At 42.4% G+C, this 22467-nt stretch overlaps 1 protein-coding gene across 5 annotated transcripts in view; it reads right to left on the reverse strand.

The window, feature by feature from the left end:
• The window catches only part of ERG (ETS transcription factor ERG), a 429387-nt gene that overhangs the window by 108500 nt on the left and 298420 nt on the right, over positions 1-22467 (reverse strand). The gene's annotated exons all lie outside the window — the stretch shown is intronic.

Here is a 22467-nt window from a genome sequence, read left to right on the forward strand (position 1 = left end):
TGCATATAATGGAGGTGGCAGGCATGCAAATCTGCACCATGCATATTCATTAGGGCTGTCCTGGTGGTCTTCCAGGACAGGGTTGGGAACCACTGGTTTACAGTCTAAGGTCCCTGTTTACTGCGGATGTGCAGTTGCTTGAAACGACATAGGATGTGACAATGTTTCGTGTTGTTTTTCCAAACAGAACAATAGAAAAAAAGTTTGAATTTTTTTATTTATTTTTGCATCAACAGTGTACACTATTCTCTCTTAGCAAAATTATTAGAAAGACAACGCACAGACCTACTGATTTGGATAATCTTTTATTTTTTAAACTACCAATTAGCACAGCTGCCTTAATTATTTTTGTCCCCGTGAAGTCATTTGAGGCGGCTTCATTGTTTTCCCCTTGATTTCAAAAAAGCTCTTCCAATAACAAACAAAACTTGATTTTCTGTACTATCCAACATGCATCGCCTCGCTTGCTGGCATAGCAGCTTCGGAATCGTGTCACGTCTGCACGTAACGCAGAGGTTTTTCGACTGGAGATTGCCGAACATCAAAGGCAAAGACCAAGGTTTGTTTGGTTTCCTCCTTCTGTGACAATGGTGAAGGCGACGTCGAAGCCTCTGCCGCAATCTCCGCAGCCATAGGTCGAAGTCAAAGCAGCTCTTTCATTGTTCCTCCAAACACAGCCCCTTCCCACACTTTGCTGGCATATCTTTTGTACCGGAGCCAACTTCCCAGACAGGCAACAGGGGAAAAAGTATGTGTGAATTGAAAACAACCCACTTCCAGCAAACAATGAACCCAAGAGCGAGCAAAATAAAACGTTAGGCATCGCTGAGGGATTTGTAGGAAAAATAGGAAGGAGCAAAGTTAGAAGGCAACAGGGAGGAAGGGCAGCTTAGCTATTTATAGGGGCAGGTTGTCGGAAGAATGAAGGGATTCACCATTTCCAGAACGTGGGCGGTCAAACTGGAGCACTGCATCTAGCTTTCCAGGGTGTCCCTAATAAACATGCATGGGATGTATCTGAATGCACGACCTCCTTGTATGCAAACATATCTCATGGTTATTTATCGCTATATTTTTTAAAAAAAAATAATTTATATTCCACATATCCTACAATTCTATGCGGATTACAAATTATTCAGGTACTCAAGCACTTTTCCCTATCTGTCCAGGTGAGCTCCCACTCTATCATTACATAGAGTTGGCATGTATCTTAAAAGGTGACTAATTTAACATAGTAACATAGTAGATGATGTCCATCATTATAATTATAATCCTTCGTTCTCAACACCCTTGCTTCGCACTATCAAACTGTCCTCCCAAACTCATTGACACCATGTTTGTGACAGCTCTTATGCACATTTTAAAAAATTGGAAATCATCTACATTACTAGACTACACCTTTTGGTGGAACTCTTTGAGCATGTATCATAAATTCGAATCATATGCATATGAAAAAAACATGATATCTCGTTTCTCTACAAAATTGATGCGAAATAAATCACCTTGGTCGTTCTTGGATTTATATGTTCATTCTGCCTCGTAGACACTTCTACCCCTCTCTTTTTCTCCCTCTTTCTCTTTCTCCTTCTTTACCTTTCTTTTTTCTTTTACTTCATCCTCACTTTCTTTTTTCTTTTACTTCATCCTCTCTGCTTATCTACCCTTTCTATTTCTTTTCTTAGCAGTTTCAAATACTCTGAATGCTTCTTAATAATTTGTTATATGCAAATGAATACAATTACGGTTTCTTTTGTTTCTACATCAATATTTCTTATTCAATTTTCATGTACTTGAACTGCTTTCTGTATATTATTTATAATATTCAATAAAATTATTGAACTCAAAAAAAAAAAAAAAAACATAGTAGATGATGTGCTGAGACTGGAGTCGGTGCAAAGAATGGCCACCCGGATGGTCTCGGGACTCAAGGATCTACCATACGAAAAACGGCTTGACAAATTACAGCTATACTCGCTCGAGGAGCGCAGAGAGAGGGGGGACATGATCGAGACATTCAAGTATCTTACGGGCCGCATCGAGGCGGAGGAAGATATCTTCTTTTTCAAGGGTCCCACGACAACAAGAGGGCATCCGTTGAAAATCAGGGGCGGGAAACTACGAGGTGACACCAGGAAATTCTTTTTCACCGAAAGAGTGGTTGATCGCTGGAATAGTCTTCCACTGCAGGTGATTGAGGCCAGCAGCGTGCCTGATTTTAAGGCCAAATGGGATCGGCACATGGGATCTATTCACAGGGCAAAGGTAGGGGAGGGACATTAAGGTGGGCAGACTAGATGGGCCGTGGGCCCTTATCTGCCGTCTATTTCTATGTTTCTATAAAGACCTGCACAATCTATCCCAGGGGTGGGGAACGAGGGCTGCAATCCATTCAGGTTTTCAGGATTTTCCCCAACGAATATGCATGAGATCTATTTGCATACAATGGAGGCAGTGCATGCAAAAAGATTTCATGCGCATTCATTGGTGAATCCTGAAAACCAAACTGGATTGCAGCCCTCGTTCCCCGCCCCTGGTCTATCCAGTTTGCCCAATAAGATAAACTCATAGCATAGTGCATGATGTGATATTACATCTGCATATTTGATCCTTGCCAGTTTCATGGCACAGACCATAAAAGCAGGGCCGGATTAAGACCCTTAGATGTTTCTACTCATTATAATAATAATAATAATAACTTTATTTTTCTATACCGCCATAATCTTGTGACTTCTAGGCGGTTCACAATGAAGATAAGCTGTACAATCAGCGAATTACAGAGTATAAATAGAAATGAGAACATTCAGCAGTCAGTGAATTAGAAGGTGCCAAATGGTTAGGAGAAAGATGTACATAGGTTATTGAACAGAATTAACGTAGTTTTCATATTACATTGAAAAACATCGGGCACCAGCGGGAAGCTGGGTACAATTGTGAGGAGGACATAATAGCAGACAGAGATTATGGGGTTCCTATTGAGAGGAATGAAGGAATTCGGGTGAGGTGAGGTAGCTTTGATCGTGTAGGGAAAATTCTGGCTAGGGGACATGAATTTCTTAAATAAGGCGGTTTTTAATTCTGTCCAAAAGACACTGTAGGTCAGTTTAGCTACATCAGTGAGGTAGCCTAGCCAAGTTTGCTGTCTACCAGCTTGGAACTTGAATGTTTTGTCTAGGAAGGTTCGATATCTGCAGCCTGTGATTTTCGGGTATGTAAAGAGGTTGCGGTTTCTCGTAGACCTAGTAGAGGAGTAGAATTCAAAGTGAGGTAGAAGGTAGTTGGGGGCCATTCCCCAGATTAGTTTGTAGCAGAAGCAGGAGAATATGAATAAAATTCGAGCCTCAATTGGTAACCAATGCAACAGTTTGTAGAAGGGACTAACGTGATCACTTTTCTTTAGTCCGAATAATAAGCGGACGGCCGTGTTTTGAACTACCGTATTTTCACATAGATAACGCACACCCATGTAAAACGCGCACACGGGTATAGCGCGCGAAAAACACAAATTTATGTACAGAAATTTTTATATACCGCGCACACCCGTATACCGCGCATGCTGCCCGACTCTCCTTTCGCCCGCCCTGACTCTCCTCTGGAGACCCCGACTCTCTTTTCGCCCGCCTCGACTCTCCTTTCCCCCTTGAAGTCCTGTCCTTACCCTGAAAGCCTGATGCCCCCCCGACGTCCAATTCACCCCCCCGCAGGACCGCTCGCACCCCCACCCCGAAGGACCGCTCGCACACACCCGCACCCCCACCCTGAAGGACCGCTCGCACCCCCACCCCAAAGGACCGCTCGCACCCCCACCCAAAGGACCGCTCGCACCCCCACAGCCTCCCCCCCCTCCCCCATGGAGAAACTGTCTACCTTGTTTCCGGATGCCAGCGAGCCCAGCTGTTTCCTCTGCCGGCGGTCCCGCCCCTTCTCTGACGTCAGAGAAAGGGTGGGACCGCCGGAAGAAAAAGCAGCGCAGCACAGAGCTCTGAGAAGGGGCAGGACCGCTGGCAGAGGAAGCAGCTGGGCTGGCATCCGGAAACAAGGTAGACAGCTTCTCCATGGGGGAGGGGGGGAGGCTGTGGGGGTGCGAGCGGTCCTTCGGGTGGGGTTGCGAGCGGTCCTTCGGGGTGGGAGTGCGAGCGCTCCTTCTGGGTGATGAATCGGGCGTCCGGGGGGGGGGAACTATGTAAAAAAAAATTTTGTACAATGCGCTCACGCATATACAATCCACCCCACAGGAAAAGAAGCAATCGCAGCAGACAGAACTTGGTCTCAATTCCCAAACATAACATGGCCAGAATTTAACAAATTATACAAAAAATACAGCCATGCCTCCTGTGACCTCAACCATTGCCCCTCATATCTCCTTACCACCTCTAGTATAAAGTTCCGCACCATAATTCTACAATGGATCCAATTCACACTCACAGAGGGCACATTCCCTGACAACCTCAGCGAAATTGTCATCACCCCAATCCAAAAAGACCCAAAGGCACCACAAAACCTCCCTTCCAACTATAGACCTATAGCCTCAATACCGCTATATGTCAAAATTACAGAAGGCCTAGTAGCCAAACTCCTCACCAATTACATAGAGGACCACAACCTACTACACCCCATGCAATCAGGATTCAGAACAAATTTCAGCACAGAGACATTACTAGGCTCCCTCATGGATACCGCCAGACAACAACTTAGTATAGGGAAAAAAATGCTACTCATACAACTGGACCTATCGGCAGCATTTGACCTAGTAGACCACAACATCCTTCTACAGATACTAGATGCAATAGGCATCTCAGACAAAGTATACGCCTGGTTCAAAGGATTCCTAAAACTCAGAACCTACAGTGTAAAATCAAACAAAGAAAAATCAGAATCCTGGTCAAACCCATGCGGCGTACCACAAGGATCTCCACTGTCCCCCACTCTCTTCAATCTATACACTGCCTCTCTAGGAACCCATCTGGATAATCTAGGCATAACATCCTATAGCTATGCAGATGACATCACCATCCTCATCCCATACGAGCATTCCAAACCTACCATGACAGAGGAACTTCACCAAACACTAGAAGCGGTCACAACCTGGATGGAAAACCACAAACTTAAACTCAATCAAGACAAAACCAAATTCATCCTCCTAGAAAACGACAGGATCCAAACCACAACCATCCTAGAAATAAACACAACCAAATATCCCATCCAAACAACCATAAAACTACTAGGCATGACCATAGATAGATGCTGCACAATGCAGCCACAAATAAACAAAACAACTCAAAAATCATTCGCAATCATGAGAAACCTGAGACAAGTACGGAAATTCTTTGAAAGCACACAATTCCTACTTATAGTACAATCCCTAATACTAGGAATACTGGACTACTGTAACATTCTCTTCCTCCCATGTCCGGCAACCACGATAAAACAACTCCAAACAATCCAAAATACAGCCTTAAGACTCGTCTATTCATTGAAAAAACACGACCACATCACTGAAGCCTACATCAACTCACACTGGCTCCCAATCCAAGAAAGAATCCAATTTAAATTTTACTGCATATTATTTAAAACACTACATGGAGACAGCCCATCATACCTGAACAATCGCCTCATCCAGGCAACCAGCACCAGACACAGAAAAACGCACTCCCCATTCATACCCCCCCCATCCAAAGAAGTGAAAAGAACAAAACTACATGACGGCCTCCTAGCCACACAAGCTGCAAGACTGGATAACCAAATCTCCAACCTTCTGATGACCACCCCAGACTACAAGACGTTCAGAAAAGAAATAAAAACCACACTTTTCAAGAAATTCCTAAAACAGAAATAACAACACGACCACTGAAAACCCTTAAGATCTTCATATTATCTCTCTAGCTATTCTCTACAATTCATATAAATCTGTCATTCAGTAACACTGTAATTCTTTATTCATTGTAATTCTTTATTCATTGTAATTCTGTATTCATTGTAATTCTGTCCTTAAACTAACCTTTTGTAATCCGCCTTGAACCGCAAGGTAATGGCGGAATAGAAATCCCTAATGTAATGTAATGTAATGTAATATAACGCGCAAGGGTATGCGCGGTTTGTAAAAACCACGTATAACGCGCACGTTATATGCGAGAAAATACGGTATTCTCAATTTTCTCACGTTTTTTTTTTAGGTATCCCCAAGTAAATAATGTTACAGTAATCCAGGGTGGGTAGAATCAATGACTGTACCAGTAATCTGAAGGATAGAGGGTCGAAGTATTTTTTTTATGGTTTTCAGTTTCCAGAGAGTTATGACACGGGTTGCCATACAACAGATTACGAATAATTGGAAAAATTGGGATAGGCTGAATTATAGCTTTTGGTGGAACTCTTTGTGTCACATATTCAAAATGGAAAGGGTAATTGCCATGCAGCAAGGAAATTTTAAGAAATTTCAGGTTATTTGGGAGCCATTAACAAGATACTGTAAAAGATTGAAATTAATGCATAGAATAAATATTAATTCCCTCTTGTTCATACACGTCCAGGGTTGGGTGGGGGTAGATGGGAATATTTTATCATTTCTTTTGCTTATGATTAATTGTTGGGTATAAGGGAGGGAGGATATTTGATGAGAGCGATAATTTGATGATATAATAAGTAATGTTAAAGTGTAAAATGATTGTATTTTGTGTTATACTTATTGTGAGTTTTAAAAAATGAATAAAGATTTTAAAAAAAGACCCTTAGATGCCCTACGCACTAAATAATTATGGTGCCCCCTTACACTTGTAATTCAAAACATTAAAACAATAATAAACCATAAAATAAAATTTTATTTATCGAAAATTCGAAATTAAACAAAACATACAGTAAGAAGGAAAATTAATATTTATTTCTGTATGCTTCCATTTTATTTATGGCTTAATAATTTTCTCCTACTTTTTTTCCTTGCAGTCTTTGATCAGATCTTCATAATCAATCTTACATAACACATCAGCTTTTATACATAATAGAGATAAGGCATCCAGCCTGCCTTGGTGCATCGTTGTTCTGAGGGAATATTTAATATACTGTATTTCAACTGAGAAAGTGAACGCTCAGCCGAGCAGTTTGTGACCATTAATGTTAAAAATATACGAAATGCAATGTCTACATTTGGAAAGGTACACTCAGGGCTCCTTTTACTAGTGCACGCAGGAAATTACCGCGCGCTACGCGGAAAAACTAACGCCAGCTCAATGCTGGCGTTAAGGTCTAGTGCCTGCGGCAATGTAGCACGTGCTATCCCGCGCGTGAAAGCCCTAACGCAGCTTAGTAAAAGAAACCCAAGCGCAGTACCGGGTAGAGCTTTGGATTCTTGCCCAGAAATAGCTAAGAGAAAAAAATTAAAAATTTTTAAATTGAATCAGGTTGGGCAGAAATGGATGGACCATTCGGGTCTTTATCTGCCGTCATCTACTATGTTACTATGTTACTATGAGCCCTCAATATTGTCTTCTAAAATTATTTTATAAAGTTCAGCGTGACGGAATCTTGTTTTTACATTTTCTGTTGCCCTGAACTTATGGCGCACATAGGAATGAAGTTCAGCCGAGAATTTGCATAGCTTCCAATCTGCAAGCACGGTGTACTTTGTTTTGCAGGATAAACATCATGACACAAGAGAGAACGCTTTATAAACAGAACGTATTCATTTTTCATTAAATTTTGAAAATGGCTATAAATTTAATAATTTAAATGATAAATTTGGCTATGAAAAATTTCTGCTTCCTTTGCTTATAGGGTTAGGGCTCCTTTTACTAAGGGGCGTTAGGGCCTTAACACATGGAATAGCATGCGCTAAATTGCCGTGCATGCTAGACCTTAACGCCAGCATTGAGCCGGCATTATTCTAGAAGCGTACCGCGCAGTTTAGCGCGTGGTAGTTTTGTGCGTGCGCTAAAAACGCTAGCGCACCTTAGCAAAAGGAGCCCTTAATCCAGCACTGCGTAAAAGTCTGCTCGGTTTAGCCTATACTTCCCAATTACTGGAGTTCCCATCTAAGCCCCACTGCATTTAATATAGTAACATAGTAGATGACGGCAGATAAAGACCCGAATGGTCCATCCAGTCTGGTTCCATTCTTTGCAGGCAGGATTCCTTTGTGTTTAGCCCTTGAATTTTTTAATTCCATTACTGTGTTCATCTCTACCACCTCCCGCAGGAGGGCACTGCAGGAATCTACAACCCCCTCCGTGAAAAAGTACTTCCTGACCTTATTCTGAATCGGCCCCTCCGCGACCTAAATTCATCTCCTCTAGTTTTACTGCCTTCCCCCCCTGGAAAAAGGTGTGTTTGAATATTAATGCCTTTCAAATATTTGGATGTCCTATCCTTCCTTTCCTCCAGAGTATACCGTATTTCCCCCAAAACAAGACAGTGTCTTATATTAATTTTGGATCCAAAAATGCACTTGTGCTTATTTTGGAGGATGTCTTATTTTTTTTCACGTACAACAATCATCTCTCCCTTCCTCTCCTTCACCCTAATTCTTCCTCTTTCCTTTCTCCCCTCCCTCCCACCCATGTGCAGCATATTTTCTCCCCTCTTACCCATCTCTTTGTGCAGCATCTTTCTATCCCTCCTTACCTGCCACCGCTGCTGTTTTTGGAGGCCTCGGAGGGGAGGTATGTTGGTCTCACGGTGGAAGGGTCGGTGGGGTTCTGATTCACAGGGGGATGGGAGGGAGGGATAGAAAGATGCTGCAGAGGGAAGGCGGGGAAGACCGCGAAGCAGCCCATTCAGAGCACTGCCGCCACTGCTGTTTTTGGAGGCCTCATAGCAGAGGTATGTCAGAATTTACTGGGGTGGAGGGGTTTCTGAATTGACAAGTCCAATTTTTTCATCGAATTGGGCAGTACAAGTGTCAGGGATGGAGTCTGGGAGTGTCGGGGAAATTCGGGAGGAGCTTCGGGGGTCAATCTTAACTAGGGCTTATTTTTGGGGTATGGCTTATATTAGGAGCACCTCTGAAAATCATGCTAGGGCTTATTTGCAGGAAAACACAATAGATCTTCAGGTCATCAAGTCTCTCCTCATATGTCTTGTCATGCAAATCCCATGCCATTTTTGTCACTTTTCTCTGAACCACTACTGTTGTTTTTGCTTCCTTAACCAAGACACGGCTTCCAAAATTGAACACAATGTCTCAAGTGAGGGTCTCACCAATGACTTATACAGGTGTATCAACACCTCCTTTCTTCTGGTTATACTCCTTTCTATGTAGTCTAACATCCTTCTGGCACCACCTTGTCATATTGTTTCATCACCCTGAGATCCTCCGATACCATCACCTCAAGGCCCCTCAACTAAACTGTGCTTTTCAATCTCTCATCTTCTATCTCATGCTTTTTTCTTTGGATTTCTGCATCACTCTGCACTTCTTCACATTAAATTTTAACTACCAGACCTTTGACCATTCTTCTGATTTTTTGAGATCTTTGGAGACCTGTTGGCAAAGTGCGTTCTTAAGTAATATTTATCTATATTGATATACTGTTTATCACACATATACGTCATGGGAATACTTTAATCAACTTTTTCTGAAGTAAACTTTTTTTAAGGGCTTTTATATGTTTAAAAAAAAAAAAAAAATTACCTCATGTGTTACACAGATATAAATTTGGTAGGAAGCCTTTATTGAGATCCCTTCATTGGCTTCCTGTTTACTGGAGGATCCAATTTAAACGTGCAACTGTAATTTTCAAATCCTATATGGTATTTTTTTTTCTCCTTTGGTCTCTGTTTCATTTAATTCACAAGAAATCTCTAACTCTAGAAGCTCTCAGAAATATAAACTTGGCTTTCCCACTGTTAAGAGAATAAAAACTATGGCCAATTTTTCTCGATCATTTTCTTTTTTATTCGTAAAAGTTTGGAATGACCTTCCTTCTATAATTAGAGTTCTCTCTCATCTACCTACTTTTCATAAAGTACTGAAGACATATTTATTTCAGAAATTTACTAACGATCCTTCTTTTTCTAAAAGATAAAATTCTGGCCTAAAAGATAGGCTGTCGCCATTTTGAGCTCTTTCTGAAAATAGCTGATTGAATAGCACAGTGTAGTAAGTACTGAAGATTATTTACCTATGTTTGGGTTTTGGTTTTGGACAAGAATATTAATTGAATATGTTTGTTTTCTTAGGTAAATATTTGTTGGAATGCCCTGAATCCGGCCCTGACGCAGCGGTTTTTTTGATAGATCCGCAAAACGCTGGCCGTGTTGGCATATGTGGGAGGCATCCGTACCACTGTGAAGCTAAGTTACAATTACAGCACTGTTTTCAGTGAATATAGAGTTGTGCATGAAAATTTATAAAATTTATTTTTAAAAAAATCCATAAAAATGCTTTATAAAAAAGAAAACTCATAAAAATGCTTTAGAACATAAGCTAAGTTTTAAACAATATAAAGTTAATAATTTATTATGATAGAATAAGATTTAAGCATTCTAGAAATAAAGTTAAATAAACGGGTTTTTGTTGGCCGATGACTGGAGCAAGGAGCGTGACAACTACGCTGATCAATTTGATCAATTCAGTCTATGACCGTGCGTAGGCTCCATTTCTGAGGCCTTTTCCCGTTATAGCTAAAAAGTGAGTGCACTTCTCTGAATAAGTGATAGTGGAATTTTTTCTAGTATATTATTGACTAAAAGATATTCAGTAAAACCTTGGATTGCAAGTAACTTGGTTTGCAAGCGTTTTGCAAGACAAACAAAACATTTTATTAAATTTTAACTTGATATACAAGCAGTGTCTTGCAATACAAGTACTTACAGTATACACACATCACAACTGAGCCGACGGGTCTTCTCTCTCTGACGCTGCAAGTGACTGTTTTAAACGCGCGAGGTCTTGCAATACGAGTACATACAGTACAGTAAAACCTTGGATTGCAAGTAACTTGGTTTGCAAGCGTTTTGCAAGACAAGCAAAACATTTTATTAAATTTTAACTTGATATACAAGCGAGGTCTTGCAATACAAGTACATACAGTATAGACACATCACAACTGAGCCAATGGTTCTTCTCTCTATGGCGCTGAAGGAGTGTAGTGACTGTTTTAAAAGAGCGAGGTCTTGCAATACGAGTACGTATTGTATTTAGTATTAAAGTTTTTGGGTTGTGGAACAAATCGTCTGAGTTTCCATTATTTCCTATGGGGAAATTCGCTTTGATATACAAGTGCTTTGGATGACAAACATGCTTCCAGAACAAATTATGCTCGCAAACCAAGGTTTTACTGTAGTTTCTGCTCTAATCTCCTGTATAATTTTATTAATATCGTGTTAACTGAGTCAAGCCCTCCTGTTGGGATGAGTCGATATTAAAAAAAATCAAAGATTTAATTAGACTAGATAGGCATAGTAGGGGGAGAGGTCTGGGTGAATTTGTGAAGTTTCTGAGTGAGAAGAAACATATGCACATGAGTGGGTGCACACATGCATGCAACACAAGCACATAGAATAACATATAAAATCGCATTGTTAACATTCAAAATTCAGAAAACTAATACTCCAATATTCTTATATCGATATTTAATAACCTACTCCCCAGTTAGATCTCTTAGATCAACAGATCAGTATTTGTTGACCATTCCATCACTGAAAGTAATTGGCACCAGAAGAACCACAACCTTTTCTATCTTGGGACCCCAGCTTTGGAACAAACTTCCAATCTATTTGTGCGCTGAAACCTCCTTAGAAAAATTTAAAAACAATCTAAAAAGCTATCTTTATAAAAATTCTTATGAATCTTAGATCAGACAATCCTTTTGACTCTATTTACTTTTAGATCAGGTCATAGAAACATAGAAATAGACGGCAGATAAGGGCCACGGCCCATCTAGTCTGCCCACCCCAATGACCCTCCCCTACCTATCTCTTTGAATAGATCCCACATGTCTATCCCATTTGGCCTTAAAATCAGGAACGCTGCTGGCCTCAATGACCTGACGTGGAAGACTATTCCAGCGATCAACCACCCTTTCAGTGAAAAAGAATTTCCTCGTGTCCCCGTGCAGTTTCCCGCCCCTGAGTTTCCACGGATGCCCCCTTGTTGCCGTGGGACCCTTGAAAAAGAAGATATCTTCTTCCACCTCGATACAGCCCATGAGATACTTGAATGTCTCGATCATGTCCCCCCTCTCTCTGCGTTCCTCGAGTGAGTAGAGCTGTAACTTCTTTAGCCGCTCCTCGTACGGGAGATCCTTGAGTCCCGAGACCATTCGGGTGGCCATTCTCTGGACCGATTCCAGTCTCAGCACATCCTTACGGTAATGCGGCCTCCAGAATTGCATACAGTATTCCAGGTGGGGCCTCACCATGGATCTATACAATGGCATAATGACTTCAGACTTACAGTTGACGAAACTCCTGCGTATGCAACCTATGATTTGCCTTGCTTTGGAGGAAGCTTGCTGCACTTGATTTGCAGTCTTCATGTCCTCACTTACCTAAACAATTACTCTTAGACTAAGTCTTCATAAAAAAATTTTTTTTTTTCTTTTCTCTTTAATACATCTCCTAAAGTTGTTCTTCCCTAACTGTTATTTTATTTTTAATTGTTTATTTTAAATCAAATGTAATTTAACCTTTCATTCCTTATATATCTTTAATGTAACTATGGATAAAACTGTATGTTTATGGTTTTAAACTGTTTTATTTGTCCCCCCCAAATTGTTATTGTTATACGCATTGAAAATACTTGATATTGCGTTTAAATCAAAATCTCTGGCGAAGGACGTAAGAAGACGGTCCAGAGGAGGGCGACGAAAATGATAGGAGGCTTGCGCCAGAAGACGTATGAGGAGAGACTGGAAGCCCTGAATATGTATACCCTAGAGGAAAGGAGAGACAGGGGAGATATGATTCAGACGTTCAAATACTTGAAGGGTATTAACGTAGAACAAAATCTTTTCCAGAGAAAGGAAAATGGTAAAAACCAGAGGACATAATTTGAGGTTGAGAGGTAGTAGATTCAGGGGCAATGTTAGGAAATTCTACTTTACGGAGAGGGTGGTGGATGCCTGGAATGCGCTCCCGAGGGAGGTGGTGGAGGGTAAAACTGTGACTGAGTTCAAAGAAGTGTGGGATGAACACAGAAGATTTAGAATCAGAAAATAATATTACATATTGAACTAAGGCCAGTACTGGGCAGACTTGCACGGTCTGTGTCTGTATATGTCCGTTTGGTGGAGGATGGGCTGGGGAGGGCTTCAATGGCTGGGAGGGTGTAGATGGGCTGGAGTAGGTCTTAACAGAGATTTCGGCATTACTTGGAACCCAAGCACAGTACAGGGTAAAGCTTTGGATTCTTGCCCAGAAATTGCTAAGAAGAAAAAATAAAAAAAATTTAAATTGAATCAGGTTGGGCAGACTGGATGGACCATTCGGGTCTTTATCTGCCGTCATCTACTATGTTACTATGTTACTGTGTATCTCAATAAACTTGAAACTAAACACACACACAGTCGTTTCCCAGGTTGCTCTGGTGAGCACTGAACCCTCATCGGCTCACGCAACCAGATTCATTCCAGGGTGGATCAAGGCATTTCAGAATGAGCACGCACTATCTCCCAGCCCATAGCTTCCTGTGAGTCAGTCATACATTCTGCGAGAAATGTACAGCAGAAACTATTGTGTCTCGTTTCAAAATTATATGTGTCCCCACTGACCATCTGCATGAAAGAGATTGCTGTCACATATTCCCTAGCACTTGGCACTCCCCCAGAAGTACATGCGGCGATTGCAACTAGTTCAAAATACAGCGGTTAGACCAGTGTTTTTCAACCTTTTTACACCTATGGACCGGCAGAAATAAAAGAATTATTCTGTGGACCGGTATCGGTCCTTGGACCAGTGGTTGAAGAACACTGGGCTAAGTCATGGGCCAGACCCCGCCCATCTCTACCCAATTTCCACCCCAGACCCCGCCCCCATAATAGTACTAACTGCACCTTGCACATCCCGTGCCTCATCTGGAAGCCTTCTTTCTGACGTTGCAACGTCAGAGAGAAGGCTTCCGGTTCAGGCGCAGGACGCCCGTAGATGCCGCTGCCCGTGGCTTTGTGCACTGAATCAGTGAGGAAGAGGGAGCTGGCTCGAAGATAACGCCGCATCGATCGCACTGTGGACCGGCGGTTGAAGAACACTGTTTTGGGCCTGATGCACATGCTGGCCCTGTGGACCGGCAGGAAATTTCTGTGGACCGGTGGTTAAAGAACACTGGGTTAGACTACTTTGTGGACTGAAGAAGTTTGATCACGTGACACCTTCCTATCGACTTTTACACTGGCTACCGATGGAGGCACGTGTGAAATTCAAGTTTGGTGGTTTTTGCTTCAAGGTACTCTATGGCTTAGCCCCTAAATACATAACAGACCTTTTCTCTTTCTCAACCAACAGGCACAAGCGAAGCTCACACCCGAACTTCGTTTCTCCACCAGTTAAAGGTTGTAAATTTAAAAGTCATCACCAACATCTTCTCGCACATCAAGCTGCATTATGGGGTAAAGACCTTGAACAATTGCTTGTGCCTACTACCTATGGAGAATTCAGGAAACGTCTAAAAACACATCTATTCCTGAAATACTTAGGAGACCAACCTATTCAATCTTAGTCCTTAACAACTGAGCGCAAGGACCACCTGTCGCTAAATCGGTACTTTGTTTATTCATAAGAACATAAGCATGGCCTCTGCCGGGTCAGACCAGGGGTCCGCGCCCGGCAGTCCGCTCCTGCGGCGGCCCTCCAGGTCCATGACCTGAAAGTGTTCCCTACCTAACCTAAAATGTCCATACCCTATTTGCTCAGTGTCCTGTGAGGTAAACCTCTATCTGTACCCTGTTATTCCCTTCGCTTCCAGGAAGTCATCCAGTCCCTTTTTGAACCCCAGAATTGTACTCTGGCTTATCACCTCTCCGGGAAGCGCGTTCCAGGTGTCTACCACCCGCTGAGTGAAGAACTTCCTTGCATTCGTTATGAATCTGTCTCCTCTCAGTTTTTCTGAATGACCTCTTGTTTTAGTTGTCCCTGCTAGTCTAAAGAATCTGTCCCTCTCCACCTTCTCTATGCCCTTCATGATTTTATAAGTCTATATCATGTCCCCTCTCAGTCTCCACTTTTCCAGGGTAAAGAGCCCCAGCCTGTTTAACCGTTCGGCATATGAGAGGTTCTCCATACCCTTTATCATCCTCGTTGCTCTCCTCTGGACCCTCTCGAGTATTGCCATGTCCTTCTTGAGGTATGGCGACCAGTATTCAATCTGTAACTTTGCTTATTCACTCAACCTGTAACATTTCTTAGAAAGTGAAGTTTTTTATTGGTTTTGCACAGTCACTTTACTCCTGCGTCTTTTCAGTGCTTTCCTCCTTATAGTTGCCCTTCTCCTTGCCAACTTGGCGAGATTTGGCTTTGCGTTCTAGGATCTTCTTACGATCCTTGTCCAGTTTTAACCTGGTGATCACCACCTTACTGGGGTGAATACCAACATGGACTGTGGTACCATTGGCTTTCTCACGCTGTACACGTTCAATGTGGATGACATACTTTTTTCTGTATTCTTGTATACTGTAACATTTCTAATCATTGTAAACCACATAGAACTTCACGGTCCTGCGGTATATAAATTGTTATTATTATTATTTATTTCGTTCCAAGTTATATGCATAGATATTAAAGTAATTCCCCCTTCAGAAGCTACAGGAGAGAAAACTTTGCTGGAGTCAAGCTTCTCCAATGAGCAAGAGTTGGGGTGGGGGGAAGGGAATATTCCTGAGTCCAAGAGAACGAAGCATATAGTCTCTCAAAGATACAATTACCAGACGTCCAGATTGTCCTCCTTTTCGAGGTCCGGACGGCTTTTCAAAACCCGGCACTCTGTCCGGATATTGAAATCGTCTTCAAATTCGTGTCGGGCAGGAGGAAAGGAAAGAGGAAGAATTGGGGCGAAGGACAGGAAGGGAGAGATGATTGTCGCACATGAAAAAAAATAAGACATCCCTTGAAAATAAGCTCTAGTGCATTTTTTGGGTCTAAAATTAAATATAAGGCTCTCTCCGACGTCACTTCTGGGTCCCGCGCCTAGGACGTGACGTCAGAGGGAGAGCTGACACGACGCGGGCAGCAAGTTCCTACTGCTGCTCGCGATGGGAAAATTAAACAGGTACGGGGAAGGGAAGGGGGCACCTGCGCGGCGAAGGATCGAGGGAAAGGGGATAATGTGTAGAGAAGAGGGCAGGGGCCTTAAGCAAATCCAAACTGCTCAAAATAGAGCGATTAGACTTCTTTGTCATGCTCGGAAATGTGGTTCAAGGTTCAAGGTTCAAGGTTTATTAATATTTGATTTATCGCTGAATCTGTTTACAAAGCGATGTACATAAGTAAAAGAATAAAATATAAAGATACAAATTAAAACTCAGTAACGACAGTTTTAAGACAAGACAAACTTGAATTGGGAGGAAAAATGGGGAACAGATTACATCTGTTATATATAGAAAAACAAATACGGAAAAAAAACATAAGGGAACAGGGATAAGTAAAAGATTAAAAATTAAAAAAAATTTTAATAATGAGTATTTAAAAACATCTTTAAAAAGGTGAGTTTTCAAAATTTTTTTAAAAGAAAGACGATCTCTTTCGTTTGTGATATGTTGTGGTAGAGAGTTCCACCATTGTGGACCATAACAGAAAACATATCTGCTCTTCTTGTTCCTATTGTTTTAAGGGAAGGTATAACTAATAAGTTTTGAGAGGATGATCTAAGTCAGGGGTGTCCAATGTCGGTCCTCGAGGGCCGCAATCCAGTCGGGTTTTCAGGATTTCCCCAATGAATATGCATGAGATCTATTTGCATGCACTGCTTTCAATGCATATTCATTGGGGAAATCCTGAAAACCCGACTGGATTGCGGCCCTCGAGGACCGACATTGGACACCCCTGATCTAAGTGAATGAACGGGATTATAAGGAATTAACATCCTTGATATAAACAGAGGCTCGTTATGAACTAGGGTTTTAAAAATGAGCAACATAACCTTATATAAAATATGGTGGTCACTTTTCTCCTCTTTTGATACGCCCTTGTCGGTTCGCTGGGCAATATCTCATACAGCATCGAATTCTCACACTAATTCCGAGGTCCCCCTGTATCTAACATCACAAAATTTCCCCTATAAACCCGATTGAATGAAATTTTCCTTTCCCTTCCTGAACTGGCCTGCGAACGCTTGGAAAGTCCATGTCACCGTCCTTTTTCATTTCTAGGCCCGCGTCTTTGGCACTCAGGGCCAGATTCTATCAATGGCGGTTACATGTAGGCGCTGCTTGGCACAGTTGTCTATCAACTGCTAGATGCCACTGATAGAATCATGCCTAGCGGCACCTAAGCAAACATAGGCATCGCCAGGCATCCTAAACATAGGCGCCGCTCCATTAGGCCAGTTTTTCACTCGCCTAATTTGGCGGCACCTATGTCAAATGCCTAATGATGCTTAACTTAACCACGTCTACTTTTTGACACAGGCGTTGTTTGGTGGCGTTAGGCACGGAAGGGCGCTTCCACTCAGGTCTCACTAGGGGCTCCTTTTATGAAGGCGCGGTAGTGGTTTAACGCGCGTAATACCGCGCGCTAAACTGCCGGCCGCGCTAGCCGCTACCGCCTCCTCTTGAGTAGTTTTTTGGCTAGCGTGGGAGTTAGCGCATGATTAAAAGTCGCGCGCGTTAAAGCCGCTACTGCGGCTTCGTAAAAGGAGCCCTAGGTGTCCTATGAGTCTGGTGCCAAATTCTTAAATCACTTAATTTTTTTTTTTTTTTTTTTGATTTGCTTATAACTCATGTGGTGAATTACCATGCTGATTAAGACAATTAAAATAATTAAATTCGGCACGGATCCTGAACTTAAGCATTGCTAGGCAATCTCAATTAGGGTGCCTAATATAGGCATCGTTTATAGCAGTGTTTTTCAACCTTTTTACACCTATGGACCGGCAGAAATAAAAGAATTATTCTGTGGACCGGCGGTTGACCCCACCCATCTCTACCCAGTCTCCGCCCCAGACCCCGCCCCCATAATAGTACTAATTGCACCTTCCACATCCCACGCCTCATCCGGAAGCCTTCCCTCTGACGTTGCAACATCAGAGAGAAGGCTTCTGGTTCAGGCGCAGGATGCCCGTAGGAGCCACTGCCCGTGGCTTTGTGCACCGAATCAGTTAGGAAAAGGGAGCTGGCTCGAAGATAATGCCGCATCGATCGCACCGTGGACCGGCGGTTGAAGAACACTGTTTTGGGCCTGATGCATGTGCTGGCCCTGTGGACCGGCAGGAAATTTCTGTGGACCGGCACTGGTCCATGGACTGGTGGCTGAAGAACACTGATATAGACTAGCACTTAAAGCTGATTCCCATGCTCAAAATTGGGCACTGGTACTTACATGTTATTATTTTTGGGGGAATGTCCCTCCCATACCCCTCTTTTAAGATGCATGTTAGTGGATTTGAGCACTTGGCATGATATGCAGGACCTGGGCACACAAATTCCAATTACTGCCAGTCAACTTCAATAACTGATTGTCGGTATCAATTTATTGCAAGTTAATAACTTGTTAGCTAATTATTTTGCACGTTGCATTCCGATTTGTATTCTGGCAAAGCCCTCACAAGTTCAAAGTGGACAACAGAAGCACAGTATTAAATTCTGGTGACAACCCCAGTTAGAACATAATGGCAGATGTACAATTATAAACAAAATATGGCACCAATATTCATGATAAAAATTGGAATCAACTCAACTGCCTCCTCACATCAGATCCCTCAAAGTGCTTCTGAACTTCAGGAAAGCAATAAAAACTTACCTCTTCCTATAAATCCAGTCACTCCCTTCCAACCTTATGTATTCTAATGTACACTGATCTAGACCCACACTGTTTGTTAACTGACAACAGAAATAACCGTATGTTAACTTAAAATGATCAAATTGTATGCTATATGCTTGACTCTGTATATCTAACGTTACTGTACTCATGTAAATTCATCATTTGTTTCTCTATGCAGATTAACAGTTCCCTTCAACTGTATCCATGATATCCTGTTTGTCTGTCTCGTCTGTTTAGATTGTAAGCTCTTTGGAGCAGGGACTGTCTTCTTTGTGACTCTGTATAGCGCTGTGTATGTCTGGTAGCGCTACAGAATAATTCATAGTAGTAGTGTGAAGAGTTTCAGTCTTTGGGAAGCAGAGCTGAGATTGTGATGTCATAATGCCTCATTCCACCAATGAGAGCCAACCTCACCAGTGATGTCACAATGGCTTGATTGTCCTGTACTCTGCTCTGCCCTCCAACCCAGCCAGCTGATTAACCGTTCTCCTTGACTGTATCCATGACATCCTGTTTCTCTGTCTTTTCTGTTTAGATTATAAGCTCTTTCGAGCAGGGACTGTCTTCTTTGTGACTCTGCTGCGTGCGTCTGGTAGTGCTATAGAAATAATTCATAGTAGTAGTGTGAAGAGTTTCAGTCTTTGGGAAGCAGAGCTGAGCTTGTGATGTCATAATGCCTCATTCCACCAATAAGAGCCAACCTCATCAGTGATGTCACAATGGCTTGATTGTCCTGTACTCCGCTCTGCCCTCCAACCCAGCCAGCTGATTAACCATTCCCCTTAACTGTATCCATGACATCCTGTTTGTCTATCTTGTCTGTTACTGTAAGCTCTTTCGAGCAGGGACTGTCTTCTTCATGACTTTGTACAGTGCTGTGTACATCTGGTAGCGCTATAGAAATAACTAATAGTAGTAGTATGCATTATGTATGTATGTATGTCAACCCTGTTACCCATTCTGAGCATGTTGGGGAGGAAGAGATATAAAACTGACCAAATAAATAAATAAAAATAAAAACTGTATAATAACCCTCTGATCTAACTAGAATAGGAAGTTTATTCCAAATTAAAGGAGCCTGATAAAAAAAAAACCAAAAAAAAAACCGAGCGTGCAGCCCTGCTTTAAACCTGCGGGCTCGCACTGGAGGGAAGGCGGCAAAGCCAGGGGGAGCAGAGAGGACATGTCAGGCAGGCATTCGGGGCAGGCAAGCCCAGGGGTGCAGGACCGCGAGAGCCAGGGCAGGCAGATCAGGGCAGGCAACTCAAAACAGGCAGGTCAGGGCTGCAGGAGGCATTCGGGGCTGCAAGAGATCGAGGCTGACAGGGCACAGAGCAGGGCTTAAATAGAACAGGAGAGTCGGAAGGATGCTTTCGACTGCTCCCCAGCAATCGCTTCTTCCGTTGATCGACCAGCCCTGTCAGATGTGTTGTGTTGTGAATCGCATCGCTGTCCAATTTGCATGCGTTTCTCCTCATTTGCATGCACGGATTCGAAGTGGATCGCAGGAGTAGTAAGTGAATCAGGCCAGAGGGACATTTGCTCGTTAAGGGGTCACAAACCGATCGGTACATGATCGGTTTGCTTAGTGAATCTAGCCCTAGGTTCTTAATCTAATCTAAGGCTTGGCTTTGTATACCGAGTCATCATTCTAAGAAAGCTCGACTCGGTTTACAATAGTTAGCTTAACAAATAAAAACCATAAGAAATAAAAGCTAAATTTCAGGGAGATTAATTTCCAAAGTGCTTAGCAAATAAAGTGGTTTTTAAAGATTTACGAAAAAATTAGGCAATTAATTTAATCTTCATTCCCTAATAGTTATAATTTATTAGTCTTTTGTAAACCGCATAGAACTGTAAGTTTATGCGGTCTAGAAACTGATTTTATGTTACGTTATGTTATGTTACTTTCAGGCTACTACTGCCAGAGAAAGCAGTACCCCTGCTAGCTAAATCACTACACTTAATCCGCTGTAGAAAGAGAGCATTAAGAACATAAGAACATAAGAAGTTGCCCCCGCTGAGTCAGACCAGAAGTCCATCTTGCTCAGCGGTCCGCTCCCGCCGCGGCCCATCAGGCCTAGTGCCTGAACAGTGGTCCCTGATTAATTTTGTAACTTACCTCTAATCCCATCCCTATAATCTACCTCTACTCTTATCTGTACCCCTCAATCCCTTTGTCTTCCAAGTACCTATCCAAAGCTTCTTTGAAGCCCTGTAGCGTGCTCCTGTTTATCACATCCTCTGGTAGCGCGTTCCATGTATCCACCACCCTCTGTGTGAAAAAGAACTTCCTGGCGTTTGTTCTAAACCTCTCCCCTTTCAATTTCTCTGAGTGCCCCCTTGTACACAAATGTCAAATACTGTTCTGAATTAGGCACCCTCTCTCTCTTATGTATATCTGTAAATAAAGAAACACACTTAAGGAAAGAGAGATCAGGAAGAAATGTTTATATGGCAAAATAAATCTGCATAATGCTTTTGAATCTCACTGCACACAGATTGGAACTTCTGGATAGATAAGCACTCAATTAAGTTACAGGGAAATGCTTTTAAAACCAATAGGAGGAAATTTTTTTTCACTCAGAGAATAGTTGTGGTAAGAGCGGATAGTGTAGCTGGTCTTAACAAAGGTTTGGACAAGTTCCGGGAGGAAAAGTCCATAGGCTGTTATTGAGAAAGACATGGGGGAAGCCACTGCTTGCCCTGGATCGGTAGCATGGAATGTTGCTACTCTTTGGAGTTCTAGAATCTTGCTATTCTTTGGGACTCTCTATAGAATGTTGCTACTCCTTGGGGTTCCGGAATCTTGCTATTCTTTAGGATTCTGGATGGAATGTTGCTACTCTTTGGGTTTTGGCTAGGTACTAGGGACCTGGATTGGCCACCGTGAGAACAGGCTACTGGGCTTGATGGAAAAAAACAAAGAAGAAAATCCAGAGAAAACCAGAAAAGCTCTGTGGAGTGACGATGTTCCTAAATGGACTTTATTTGAAAGTGTCAAAGTTCCAAAGGTACACCGAAATCATCCACATAAAATAATTCCATCCACATAAAAATAAATCATCCACATAAAAGCCTTAAAGGACCTAGTCCGCTGGGGATACAGGACCCAACACAGTCTGCGTTTCGACAGAAAGTCTTCTTCAGGGGTCCCTGGGGGTCCTATAAAGGTGAATACGTGGGAAACAATTGTGTGGTGAGCCGGAAGTGAGACACTGCTTATATTTGCAATAGAAAGGGGCACTTCCGGCTCACCACACAATTGTTTCCCACGTACTCACCTTTATAGGACCCCCAGGGACCCCTGAAGAAGACTTTTTGTCGAAACGCGGACCATGTTGGGTCCTGTATCCCTAGCCGACTAAGTCCTTTAAGGCTTTTATGTGGATGATTTCAGTGTACCTTTGGAACTTTGACACTTTCAAATAAAGTCCATTTAGGAACATCGTCACTCCACAGAGCTGTTTTTGGTTTTTACTGGGCTTGATGGACCTTTGGTCTGACCCAGTAAGGCTATTCTTACGTTCTTATGTTCATAACAGAAAGTGGAATTTCTGTGTGCAATAA

This window comes from Geotrypetes seraphini, chromosome 6 (genome assembly GCF_902459505.1).
Source record: "Geotrypetes seraphini chromosome 6, aGeoSer1.1, whole genome shotgun sequence".
In the NCBI taxonomy this organism is placed as follows: Eukaryota; Metazoa; Chordata; class Amphibia; order Gymnophiona; family Dermophiidae; genus Geotrypetes; species Geotrypetes seraphini.